General features: G+C 28.4%; 1 protein-coding gene across 5 annotated transcripts in view; it reads right to left on the minus strand.

Annotated features, from left to right (window-relative positions):
- LOC135125308 (formin-binding protein 1 homolog) overlaps window positions 1–14,130 on the minus strand; it is an 80,611-nt gene that overhangs the window by 46,245 nt on the left and 20,236 nt on the right. The window lies entirely within an intron of this gene.

The raw sequence follows: 14,130 nt of genomic DNA on the forward strand, positions 1-14,130 counted from the left end.
ACTTTTGTCAGTTTAGTTTTTACTTTTACAGGTTTTGTTTTGAAATTTCTCCAGTTAAATTTTCGAATTTACGGTTTGTTGTTTTTTTGGTTTTTCAGTTTCTAGATTTTTAATTTTCCGTTTTTTCAATTTTACGTTCTCATTTTTGAATTTTTCATTTTCCGACTTGCAATTTTTCAGTTTTAGAACTTTGTGATTTTTCACTTTGTCTTTTTTTGAATGTTTCAATTTTTTAATTTTTCAAATTTTGAATTTACAGTCCTTCAGTTACTCGATTTTTTTAAATGTTTGTTTTTCCAATTCGTTTCTTCAATTCTACCTTTTTGCAATTTTTGAATTTTCCTAATTTTCGTTCTCCATTTTTAGGATTTTCAGTTTTATCCATTTTTATTTTTCGATTTGTAATTTTTTGAGTTTTAGATTTTTCAAGTTTCGAATGTTTTGATTTTTTAAATTTTCGAGTTTTCAATTTTAAATTTTCATTTTTCAGCTTTCGAATTTTTCAGTTTTTCGTTTCTTCAAGTTTACGATTTTCCAATTTTTTGATATTTCAATTTTTCCATTTTTCGAGTAATCAATTTTATAGGCTGCGATTGTTCACCTTTTGAATTGTTAATTTTTTTTTTCTCAATTTTTCGTTTCTTCAGTTTTACGGTCTCATTTTTGAATTTTTCAGATTTTCGATTGGCAATTTTTCAGCTTTGGTATTTTTAGATTTTTCAGTTTGTTGATTTTTAAAAATTTTTAAAACAAGAAATTGATAAATAAAAACGCCAATTCGTTTCTTCAATTCCACCTTTTTGAAATTTTTGAATTTTCCAAATTTTCGTTCTGCAATTTTTAGGGTTTGCAACTTTGAATGTTTCCATTTCTCAACTTTTGAATTTTTCAGTTTTCCATTTCTTCAAGTTTACGATTTTGCGATTTTCTGATATTTCTATTTTCCGTTTTTTTCAATTTTTGTTCTTTTGTGTTTCCATTTATGGATTTTTATCTCTTCTATTTTAAGATTTTACAATTTTTCAACTTTCCAACTTGGTGATTTTTCAATTTTCTTGACTTGAAAGATTGAAGAGACGGAAATTTTAAAACTTCAGAAAGTTAAAAAGCGAAAAATCAAAAAATATAAGCATTCAAAAATCGAAAAATTAACTTTTCGCTTTTTAGATTTTTCGACTTATAACTTTTGAATTTTACGATTTTCGCAATTTGACAATTGCGTTACTTTTCGATTTTACATTTCAGAATTTTAAAATTTTTCGATTTATTTTTTCGAGTTTTCGGCTTTTCGATCTGCAATTTCTCAGTTTTGCAGTTTCTTTGTTTTTCAAATTCTTGGTTTAAATTTTTCGAATTTTCCTGTTTTCAATTGTGAATTTTTCAATTTTTTTGTTTTACAATTTTACTATTTTGCAGTTTTTGGACTTTTAAATTTTAGAATTTAAAAATATTTGGGGTTTTTCGGTTTTCCAAGTTTTCGTTCCTTTGAATCGATCGATTTGCAACTTCTTGATTTCGAATTTTCGAGTTTTCAAATTCAAAATTTTTTATTTTTCAAGTGTTGAATTCTGCAATTTTTCGTTTCTTCAATTTGAAGACTACGTTATTTTTCGATCTTTACACTTCGAAATTTTTAAATTTTTTGAGTTTTCGATTTGTAGCTTTTGTAGAGTTTTCAATTTTAAATTTTCGAATTTTGTTATTTTTGGAACATTTATTTGTTGGAGTTTTCATCTTTTCGTTTCTCCAAGTTTTCGATCTGCAAATTTTCCGGTTTCGTAGTTCTTTTACTTATCAATTTCTTGTTTTTCCAATTTTCCTGTTTCAAACTTTAAATTTTTCAAGTTTTCATTTCTTCAATTTAACTATTTTGCAGTTTTTGGACTTTTAAAATTTTGAATTGTTAAATTTTTCCATTTTTTTTACTTTTTTTCACGATTGTGCACTTTTTCGATTCTTGAATTTTACGACTTTTAGATTTTTGAAAAATATCGATTTTGTATTGATCGATTTGCAACTCTTCAATTTCGGAACTTTTGGAATCTTTATTTAATTGTTGAATTTTGTGAATTTTGGAAATTTACAAGTCAAGAAAATTGAAAAATAAAAACATTCAAAAGTTGAAAAACTAAAATACCCAGAAAAATCGAAAAAATGAAAAAGTTAAAATTGGAAATCAGGAAAAAATTAGATTTAGATTAGACACTCTTTAAATTGAAGCATATATTTTTTTTTAATAATAATTATAGCGAAAAAACGGATGTAGTGTAAAAGCTAATAAAAAAGAACATTAAGCAAAAAAAACGAATATTAGAGGAAACTTCGATTTTTCAGGTTTTCGATTGTTCAGGTCAAAAAAATTGAAAAATCGAAAAGCTGAAAGGTAGGAAAATTGTAAAATTTATAAACTCAAAAAATGAAAAATTGAAAGATTCAAAAGTTCAAGATTGATAACTCAAGAAATGTAAAATCGAAAAAAAAAACACAAATTGAGAAAACGATTTTTCAATTTTTCGTTCCTTCAATCGTTTGTTTTGCAAGTTCTCGATTTCGACTTTTCGAGTTTGTTTTTCCAATTCGTTTCTTCAATTCTACCTTTTTGCAATTTTTGAATTTTCCAAATTTTCGTTCTGCAATTTTTTTAGGATCTTCAGTTTTATCCATTTTTATTTTCTTATTTTTCGATGTTTTGATTTTTCAAACTTTCGAGTTTTCAATTTTAAATTTTCTTTCGAATTTTTCAGTTTTTCGTTTCTCCAGGTTTACGATTTTCCAATTTTTTGATATTTCAATTTTTCCATTTTTCGAGTAATCAATTTTATAGATTGCGATTGATCACCTTTTGAATTGTTAATTTTTTTTTCTCAATTTTTCGTTTTTTCAGTTTTACGGTCTCATTTTTTAATTTTTCAGATTTTCGATTAGCAATTTTTCAGCTTTGGTACTTTTAGATTTTTCAGTTTGTCGATTTTTAAAAATCTTTGTTTTACCAATTCGTTTCTTCAATTCCACCTTTTTGAAATTTTTGAATTTTCCAAATTTTCGTTCTGCAATTTTTTGGATTTTCAGTTTCTCGATTTTTATTTTCCTATTTTTCGATTTTTCAATTTTTGGGGTTTTCAACTTTGAATGTTTTCATTTTTCAACTTTTGAATTATTCAGTTTTTCATTTCTTCAAGTTAACGATTTTGCAATTTTCTGATTTTTCAATTTTTCGTTTTTTTCAATTTTTTTTCTTTTGTGTTTCCATTTATGGATTTTTATCTCTTCTATTTTTAGATTTTACAATTTTCCAACTTTCCAACTTGGTGATTTTTCAATTTTCTTGACTTGAAAGATTGAAGAGACGGAAATTTCAAAACTTCAGAAAGTCAAAAAGCGAAAAATCAAAAAATATAAGCATTCAAAAATCGAAAAATTAATTTTTCGCTTTTTAGATTTTTCGACTTTTAACTTTTGAATTTTTCAATTTTACGATGTTCGCAATGTGACAATTGCGTTACTTTTCGATTTTACACTTCAGAATTTTAAAATTTTTCGAATATTTATTTTTTCGAGTTTTCGGCTTTTCGATCTGCAATTTCTCAGTTTTGCAGTTTCTTTGTTTTTCAAATTCTTGGTTTAAATTTTTCGAATTTTCCTGTTTTCAACTTTTAATTTTTACGATTGTGCAATTTTTTGATTTTTTTGTTTTACAATTTTACTATTTTGCAGTTTTTGGACTTTTAAATTTTAAAATTTAAAAATGTTTCGGGTTTTTCGGTTTTTCAAGTTACCTCGAATCGATTGATTTGCAACTTCTTGATTTCGAATTTTCGAGTTTTCAAATTCAAAATTTTCGATTTTTCAAGTGTTGAATTCTCCAATTTTACGATTTTGCAATTTTCCGTTTCGTCAATTTGAAGACTGCGTTATTTTTCGATCTTTACACATTATTTGCAATTTTTCAGTTTTACAATTTTTAGATTTCCAAAAATCGATTTGTAGCTTTCCAATTTCCATATTTCGAGTTTTCAATTTTAAATTTTCGAATTTTGTAATTTTTGGAACTTTTATTTTCATCTTTTCATTTCTCCAGGTTTTCGATCTGCAATTTTTTCAGTTTCGTAGTTTTTTTATTTATCAATTTCTTGGTTTAACTTTTTTTCAATTTTTCATTTCTTCAACTGTTACGATTGTGTAGTTTTTTGAGTTTTTGGTTTTACAATTTAACTATTTTGCAATTTTTGGACTTTTAAATTTTTGAATTGTTAAATTTTTCGATTTTTTTTACTTTTTTTTTCACGATTGTGCACTTTTTCGATTCTTGAATTTTACGACTTTTAGATTTTTGAAAAATAGCTATTTGGTATTATCGATATGCAACTCTTTAAATTCGGAATTTTTTGAATTTTTATTTAGTTTTTGAATTTTGCGATTTTTGCTTTTTTCGATGTTAAGATTTTTTTATATTTTTCGAATTTTAACAAGTCAAGAAACTTGAAAAATAGAAACATTCAAAAGTTGAAATACCGAAAATTGTAAAATCGAAAAGTTCAAAATTCGAAAAACTAAAATAAACTAAAAATCGAAAAAATGAAAAAGTTAAAATTGGAAATCTGGAAAAAATTAGATTTAGATTAGACACTCTTTAAATTGAAGCATATATATTTTTTTTAATAATAAATATAGCGAAAAAACGGATGTAGTGTAAAAGCTAATAAAAAAGAACATTAAGCAAAAGAAAAAACGAATATTAGAGGAAACTTCGATTTTTCAGGTTTTCGATTGTTCAAGTCAAGAAAAATGAAAAATCGAAAAGCTGAAAGGTAGGAAAATTGTAAAATTTATAAACTCAAAAAATGAAAAATTGAAAGATTCAAAAGTTCAAGATTGATAACTCAAGAAATTCAAAATCGAAAAAAAAACAGAAATTGAGAAAACGTCAAGTTTTTGACTTTTCGTTCCTTCAGTTTTTTGACTTGCAGTTTTCCAGACTTAACATTGTACGATTTATATTTAATTGAGGGACAAAATTTAATTTGACAAAACGCTAACATTTCATTAGTATACAAGAAATAGATGAAGTATCTCCTGAAATACTTTACAACTGAATCACACATCACCAGAACACATTTCCCAGATAAGTAATTCAACGAAACCCGGCGACGGAACTCGACATTTCTGAGTGAAATCGCGCATCCGTCGCTAATAATAAATGAAGTAATTTGAAGTACAATTAATCAAAACGAAGAAATTGCTCTTCACAATTCACAAATTGTAAAAAAAAACTAAACGATGAGAAACTTTCGATGTTCAATTCAACAACACAACCCGAGGAGAAAGTCGAGGTTTTTTTCAAGCCGAGAAAAAATCCGCCGACGTAATTAACGTAATGTGACAACCGAAGAGTGAACGCAAAGTGAACGAATTTAACACTAATTATGCAAATTAAAAAGCGGAATCTGAAACCGCCGACTATATAAAAAAGCAATAGACACGTTGTCCTTTAAATTAATTTTCCGCTCGCCCTTTTCGTTCTGGCTAATCACGCATTCCAAATATTGACCACAAACATCGAGAACGTCCGTTCAACCATAATTTTGATTAGCTCTCTCGGGTTTTATTAAAAACCGATAATCCACAACGCGCGCAGCCCGACGGAATCGTCGATATCGCCCCATAAACCCGGCTTTATGGAAAGTCGGTGCCAGGCAAAATTCCAGTACTGTCTCCCGGAAAATCTGCCCCCTTCACAATAATATCAGATTATTTACGCCTTACGGTCGCGGATTTACCGTAAACCGAGTACAAAGCGCGATTAAATCTCATGCGTGAACATCGGTGCGAATATGTGACAGGTGTCGTGCGTTTACCTTAAATCACTTTCTACGTAAAACTGTCGCAACCGTGTGGGTGCAAGTAAAAGCACTTCCACACTTTCTTCGAAATAATTCAATTACGCCAGGTTGTTTTAAAAACGCGAGTTGTGCAAACCGCCTTATTATGCAAATGTTCACAATAAAGCCGCAACTACTTGATAACGCTACTTTGTGTCGAAACACTTTTCCAATTTCAATTTCACTATCTTTTGTTGTTTACTTTTCAATCACTGACCCCTGTATTCCATTTTTGCATAAACGAGTTCATTGCCGCCGAGGAAAGTATTACAATGGTGATGGGAATTCGACGGTTAGATTAGAACCATCAGATCTACAGCACCTAGGATTGTTCGTTGTGACAGGTCGCGAAGAATTTTAACTCGGTTGTGGAGCGTTGAGGAATGTGCCCATGGAAATGGGTTTTCATTATGCGGAACGCATCGATTCGACGATTGATCTGCATGATGGAACGTTCATTGTTTTCTTATAGTCATTACGAGATGTTTATGGGTTAATAGGCAAGTCTAATATTGATCAGTAAACAATCACCGACGGGTTACCAGTCGAGTCGGCCCGGTTCGATATCTCCAATTAATAAACTAGGTAATGTAAAGAAAAATGTTGCTCGTTGCTGGTAATCGCGCTAATTATAGCTCAAATTAATGTGAGCTGCCTCAGGTCTTTTAAATCATTATTTCATAACAGCGCTATTTCTTGTTACGATAAAATGCAAATATTGTTCGATAAGTGTTTGAAAGTAAATTTGCTTCGTGGCGGTCCTAATTGGAGATGTTTTTGCTTTTAAGGTTGGATTTGGCCTTCTTTTTTTGGTCGCAGGATTTATCTCAATCAATTAGCTAAAGATCCGAAATTTGACTCCTGAGAAGTAACGTGATATTGATTAGATATCGAGACGTGGAATATCAAATGGCATAAGCAAACTGTCGTCGTATTTCAAGAGCGATTTTGTCTTCGATTTTCGTTAGAAAAATGGTTGCGTTATATAATATGTCTGTTTTTATTGTTATACACAATGCGTGAAAATAATGCATTAAGACATTTATGAACACATTAGAAATTTCATGTTCCGCTTCCTCTAATATTCGTTTTTTCTTTTTCTTAATGTTCTTAATCTCTTATTTCCCTTTCACACTATATCCTTGATTTTTCTCTCTAAAATTGGTCGAAAGTTATACATCGTACATAAACTACAATTTAAAACCCATTTACAATGTACAATTTTGAAGTGACGTCATCACATTAGTAGTGGGGATGATTAGACAAATTTTGGTTAGCGTTTTACCATGTTTTATATTCCTAACATAAATATAAAATTTGACAACAATCGGCCCAGTAGTTTCGGAGATTATCTGTCTAATAAAAATCGGGGACGGCAGACAGACGGACAAACAGACAGACAGACAAACGGAAACGGGAAATAAAACCGAAAAATTGTTAATCTAAATTGTAAAGGTCCTATTTTCCATTTCTAGATACACATTTTAATTTTTCCATTTAAAAATCTCTCGAAATTCTCATTTTTTAATTTTTCGTTTATTCAATTTAGCGATTAAATGATTTTCCGATTTTTTCAGCTTCTCAAATTTTCAATTTTTTGACAAAATCGTAAAACCAGAAAATCGAAGCCTCAAAATCGAGTAGTCGAAAAATCGCAAAATTGAAGAAGCAAACATTTCAAAAATTAAAAGTTTAAAAATTGGTAACTTTAAAATCAAAATCTGAAAAATACCAAATCGAAAATTTACAGGTTCTATTTTTCCATTTCTAGACATTTTAATTTTTCGAATTTACAATTTCATCTTCATTATTTTATTTTTTCGATTTTGCAATTTTTCTAGTTTTAAATGTTTAAATTTTTTTATTTTTCGTTTTTTAAATTAATAGATTTTACATTTTCCCGATATTTCAGTTTGTTTTTTTCAATTTTCTTGCTTGAAAAATCAAAAAACTGGAAAATCGAAATCTCAAAGTTGAGAAATAGAAAAATTGTAAATCGAAAATTTACAAATTCTATTTTTCCATTTATAGACATTTTAATTTTTCGATTTTACAAATTCTCCATAATTATTTAATTTTTTAGATTTTTCAATTTTTCGTTTTTTAAATTTATAGATTATTCAATTTCCCGATATTTCAGCTTCTGGTATTTTCAATTTTCTTACTCGAAAAATCAAAAAACTGGAAAATTGGACTCTCAAAATCGCAAAAATGTAGAACAAAAATCGAAAAATTGAAATTTCAAAAATTACAAAATTGTAAAACGAAGAAAGGAAAAAGCGAAAATTTCAAAAATTCAAGAGTTTCAAAATTGGAAGATTGTGAAAATTGAAAATCGCAAAATTCCAAAATCAAAATTCGAAAAATTGCAAAATTGCAAAAATCTCCTTTTCAGCTTCTCGTTTTTTCATTTTCTTGATTAAAAAAATTAAAAAAACTGGAAAACCGAAACCTGAAGTTGAGAAATCGAAAAATCACGAAAGTGTGAAATGAAACGAAAAATCGAAGCATTTAAATGCGAAAACTCGAAATCGAGAAGTTGCAAATCGAATAACTGAAGAAACGAAAAACTGAAAAATCGTACAATGTTAAAACTTAAAATTGCAAAAATTTCTTTTTCAGCTTCCGGTTTCTTCAATTTTCTTGCTTGAAAAATCAAAAAACTGGAAAATCGAAGTCTCAAAGTTGAGAAATCGAAAAATCGCACAATTGTAGAACAAAAATCGAAAAATCGAAAATTCGAAAAATTGAAAATTCGAAAAATTACAAAATTGAAGAACGAAAAAGCGAAAATTTCAAAAATTCAAAACTTTAAAATTAAAATACGAAAAATTGCAAATCGAAAATTTACAAATTCTATTTTTTCATTTCTAGATATTTTAATTTTTCGATTTTACAAATTCTCCATATTTTGTTTTCGATTTTTCAATTTTTCGTTGTTTAAATTTGAAGATTTTACAATTTCCCGATATTTCAGCTTCTGGTTTTTTCATTTTTTTTGCTCGAAAAATCAAAAATCTGGAAAATCGAAGTCTCAAAGGTGAGAAATCAAAAAATCGCAAAATTGTAGAAGAAAAATCGAAAAATCGCAAAATTGTAGAACAAAAATCGAAAAATTGAAAATTCGAAAAATTACAAAATTGCAAAATTGGAGCACGAAAAAGCGAAAATTTCAAAAATTCAAAAGTTTGAAAATCGAAAACTTTAAAATTAAAATTCGAAAAATTGAGAATCGATGATTTACAAATTCTTCATAATTATTTTATTTTTTCGTTTTTTAAATTTTTCGTCTTTTAAATTGATAGATTTTACAATTTCCCCATATTTCAGCTTCTGGGTTTTTTGAGAAATCGAAAAATTACAAAATTGTAGAACAAAAATCGAAAAATTGAAAATTCGAAAAATTAGAAAATTGCAAAATTGAACGAAAAAGCGAAAATTTGCAAATTGATAATTTACAAATTCTATTTTTTCATTTATAGACATTTTAATTCTTCGATTTTACAAATTCTCCATGATTATTTTATTTTTTCGATTTTTCAACTTTTGAATGAATCAATTTTTCAAATTTTCGTTTTTTAAATTTATAGATAATGCAATTTCTCGATATTTCAGCTTGTTTTTTTCTTAATTTACTTACTCGAAAAATAAAAAAACTGGAAAATCGGACTCTCAAAATCACGAAATTGTAAAACTGAAGAAACGAAAAAGCGAAAATTTCAAAAATTCGAAAGTTAAAAATGGAAAAATTGTGAAATTGAAAAATCGGAGTCTCAAAGTTGGGAAATCGAAAAATCGCAAAATTATAGAAGATAAATCGAAAATTAGATATTCGGAAAATATAAAATTGTAAAACTGAAGAAACGAAAAGGCGAACATTTGAAAAATTCAAGAGTTTAAAAACGGAAAAATTGTGAAATTGAAAAATCGGAAAATTCCAAAATTTTTCAACTTTTGAATGTTTCAATTTTTCATTTTTTAAATTTATAGTTTTTATAATTTTCCGATATTTCAACTTCTCGTTTTTTCAATGTTCTTGCTTGAAAAATAAAAAGAAGTGGAAAATCGAAGTCTCAAAGTTGAGATATCTAAAAAATCAAATTCGAAAAAGTACAAAATTATAAAATTTCAAAAATTCAAGCGTTTCAAAATTGAAAAATCGTAAAATTCCAAAATAAAAATTCAAAAAATTGCAAAATTGAAACATTTAAATGAGAAAACTCGAAAAATCGACATCGAGAAGCAAATCGAAGAACTGAAAGAACAGAAAATTGAAAAATCGTATAATGTTAAAGCCGAAAAATTGCAAAAACTGGAAAATCAAAGTCTCAAAATTGAGAAATCGAAAAATCGCTAAATTGTAGAACAAAAATCGAAAAATTGAAAAATCGCAAAATTCCAAAATGAAATTGTCAAAAAATTTCAAAATTGGACATTTAAATGTGAAAACTCGAAAAATGGAAATCGAGAAGTTGCAAATCGAATAACTGAAGAAATAGAAAACTGAAAAATTGCAAGTCTCCTTTTCAGCTTCTCGTTTTTCAATTTTCTTGCTTGAAAAATCAAAAAACTGGAAAATCGAAGTCTCAAGGCTGAGAAATCGAAAAATCGCCAAATTGTAGAACAAAAATCGAAAATTTCAAAAATTCAAGAGTTTAAAAATGGAAAAATTCTGAAATTGAAAAATTGCAAAATTCCAAAATACAATTGTCAAATAATTTCAAAATTGAAACATTTAAATGTGAAAACTCGAAAAATGGAAATCGAGAAGTTGCAAATCGAATAACTGAAGAAATAGAAAACTGAAAAATTGCAAAAATCCCCTTTCCAGCTTCTCGTTTTTTCAATTTTCTTGGTTGAAAAATGAAAAAACTGGAAAATCGAAGCCTCAAAGTTGAGAAATCGAAAAATCGCCAAATTGTAGAACAAAAATCGAAAATTTCAAAAATTCAAGAGTTTAAAAATGGAAAAATTCTGAAATTGAAAAATTGCAAAATTCCAAAATGAAATTGTCAAAAAATTTCAAAATAGAAACATTTAAATGTGAAAACTCGAAAAATGGAAATCGAGAAGTTGCAAATCGAATAACTGAAGAAATAGAAAACTGAAAAATTGCAAAAATCTCCTTTTCAGCTTCTCGTTTTTTCAATGTTCTTGCTTGAAAAATAAAAAGAACTCGAAAATCGAAGTCTCAAATTTGAGATATCTAAAAAATCAAATTCGAAACAGTACAAAACTATAAAATTTCAAAAATTCAAGCGTTTCAAAATTGAAAATTTGTGAAATTGAAAAATCGTAAAATTCCAAAATAAACATTCAAAAATTGCAAAATTGAAACATTTAAATGAGAAAACTCGAAAAATCGTCATCGAGAAGCAAATCGAAGAACTGAAGGAACAGAAAATTGAAAAATCGTATAATGTTAAAGCCAAAAAATTGCAAAAACTGGAAAATCAAGTCTCAAAATTGAGAAATCGAAAAATCGAAAAATTGTAGAACAAAAATCGAAAAATTGAAAATTCGAAAAATTACAAAATGGAAAACTTCTGAAATTGAAAAATCGCAAGATTCCAAAATGAAACTATCAAAAAATTTCAAAATTAAACATTTAAATGTGAAAACTCGAAAAACGGAAATCGAGAAGTTGCAAATCGAATAACTGAAGAAATAGAAAACTGAAATATTGCAAAAATCTCCTTTTCGGCTTCTCGTTTTCCAGTTTTCTTGCTTGAAAAATCAAAAGAACTGGAAAATCGAAGTCTCGAATTTGAGATATCTAAAAAATCAAATTCGAAAAAGTACAAAATTATAAAATTGCAAAAATTCAAGAGTTTCAAAATTGAAAAATTGTGAAATTGAAAAATCGTAAAATTCCAAAATAAACATTAAAAAAATTGCAAAATTGAAACATTTGAATGAGAAAACTCGAAAAATCAACATCGAGAAGCAAATCGAAGAACTGAAGGAACAGAAAATTGAAAAATCGTATAATGTTAAAGCCGAAAAATTGCAAAAACTGGAAAATCAAAGTCTCAAAATTGAGAAATCGAAAAATCGCTAAATTGTAGAACAAAAATCGAAAAATTGAAAATTCGAAAAATTACAAAATGGAAAACTGAAATTGAAAATTCGAAAAATTACAAAATGGAAAACTTCTGAAATTGAAAAATCGCAAGATTCCAAAATGAAATTTGCAAAAAATTTCAAAATAGAAACATTTAAATGTGAAAACTCGAAAAACGGAAATCGAGAAGTTGCAAATCGAATAACTGAAGAAATAGAAAACTGAAATATTGCAAAAATCTCCTTTTCAGCTTCTCGTTTTTCAGTTTTCTTGCTTGAAAAATCAAAAGAACTGGAAAATCGAAGTCTCAAATTTGAGATATCTAAAAAATCGAATTCGAAAAAGTACAAAATTATAAAATTTCAAAAATTCAAGAGTTTCAAAATTGAAAAATTGTGAAATTTTTGAGAAGTTAGTTGCAAATCGAATAGCTGAAAAAACGGAAAAACGGAAAATTGTACAATGTTATTAGAACTGAAAAACTGCAAAAATCTCCGTTTCAAATTCTCGTTGTTTCGATTTTCTTGTTTGAAAAATCAAAAAACTGGAAACTCGAAGCCTTAAAGAAAAATTCCAAAATTGTGAAAATTGAAGAAACGAAAAATCGAAAATTTCAAAAATTCAAGAGTTTAAAAATGGAAAAATTGGAAAATTCCAAAATGAAATTGTCAAAAAAATGCAAAATTGAAACATTTAAATATTTATGTGTCAAAGATGTAACAGCTACTAAATCTCCACTCGAACGGAAAACCAAAAAATAAATATTTGTGTAAATAAATCATCTCCGACATTTTCACTGTTTGCGAAATCCCACTTTAACACAAATAAATAAACCCGCTCGAACATAAACATGCGTCTTTTATGACTTTATTATCCCGAAACCGAAAACCTTCACTCGACCCAGACCAAACCCATGATCTGCAGCGAAGGTAAATAATGCAACCAAAACAAACCCATTAACTCCGATAATTGGGTGTTTATTACGCAAAAAATCCCCACAATGGCGCCACTTTAACGTTTTCCCACATCTGGAAACCTCAAACCAAACCATGAATTAACTCGAAAACGCAGCGAAATGAATCACGTATTTTCTCAAACCTTTCCACAGATGAATCAAACCCAATATAGTACAAAACCTCTCAATGAAGCCTTTTGCAAGTCAACCTTGAAGTGTAAACAATCGTTTAGAAAAAGCCTCACCAACAACAAAGCACTCTTTCATAAAAACCACATCAGACCCGACAAACCCATGGTGGAATGAATCACCGAATCCGCGCTTCTGCTACCTTTGACACCATCGAGACTTTATTTTTAGAGCCTGTTCGTGGCAACAAGACCTGTTTTTGTCAGGAAAAGGCAGACTGCGTTTTGCAATCGCCCATTTCGGTGGGTTTCGAAGGCTGATGCACGCGAATGAAAGTCGCTACGAAACCTGTACTTCTCATTTGAATATTCCATAGATTGAATGGACCTTAAAATGGTAGAGTAGTAATGGTGCTGACAATGAAATGTCAACTGGCGACGCATAAATTTAGAATACCTCAACGCGATTATTGTTATTGATTGAGCGAATGTTTGGATTCGGGATCGTGTGCTGGAATTCCGAGGGGTTAATGGTTGAAGGCCGGAAACTACCTGGAGTTTTGTCAACGAAGGTCAGAGTCGCCTTCGACCTTTTGCAGGAGGCTTTGTCTTGTTTCCAAGAGGAATTCTTCGCGCGGCTGAGAGCGGCATTCTGAACGACCGGCTCAAAGAAAAATAAAGCTTCTGGCTTTTGCAGGATGGCGTTTTAAGTCTTGTTGGATTAGCCCGGTTTCGGAATACATTTGTCTTTAAAATGGGCGTAAAATTGGAAGAACGCCAGAAATCCACAGAATTCAATAAAAAGGAATTTTTTACCCTACTTTGATAAGGAATTTGTTTTGAATGATATCGTAGACAAGTACACAAATATTAAATAAATTCGTCTGATATTGCATTCCAATTTCTTATCAGTCAAAACCAATACGAAAATAGATAACCAGATAGAATCGTGGGGTTTTATTATCTTAAAAATCGACTGCATAACAAATGTTCTTGTTGACCTCTTTGGCAAATAAGTCGATAGTTTCAAAATCGCAGCCACTCAACGAGAAATAAAAAAGATAGAAAAAAATTCTGGCCTGAATTATTTTTGCTATTTACAGC

The sequence above is a fragment of the Zophobas morio genome, unplaced genomic scaffold, assembly GCF_036711695.1.
Source record: "Zophobas morio isolate AGI-343-1 ecotype UQ-CSIRO unplaced genomic scaffold, CSIRO_AGI_Zmor_V1 ptg000008l, whole genome shotgun sequence".
Classification (NCBI taxonomy): Eukaryota; Metazoa; Arthropoda; class Insecta; order Coleoptera; family Tenebrionidae; genus Zophobas; species Zophobas morio.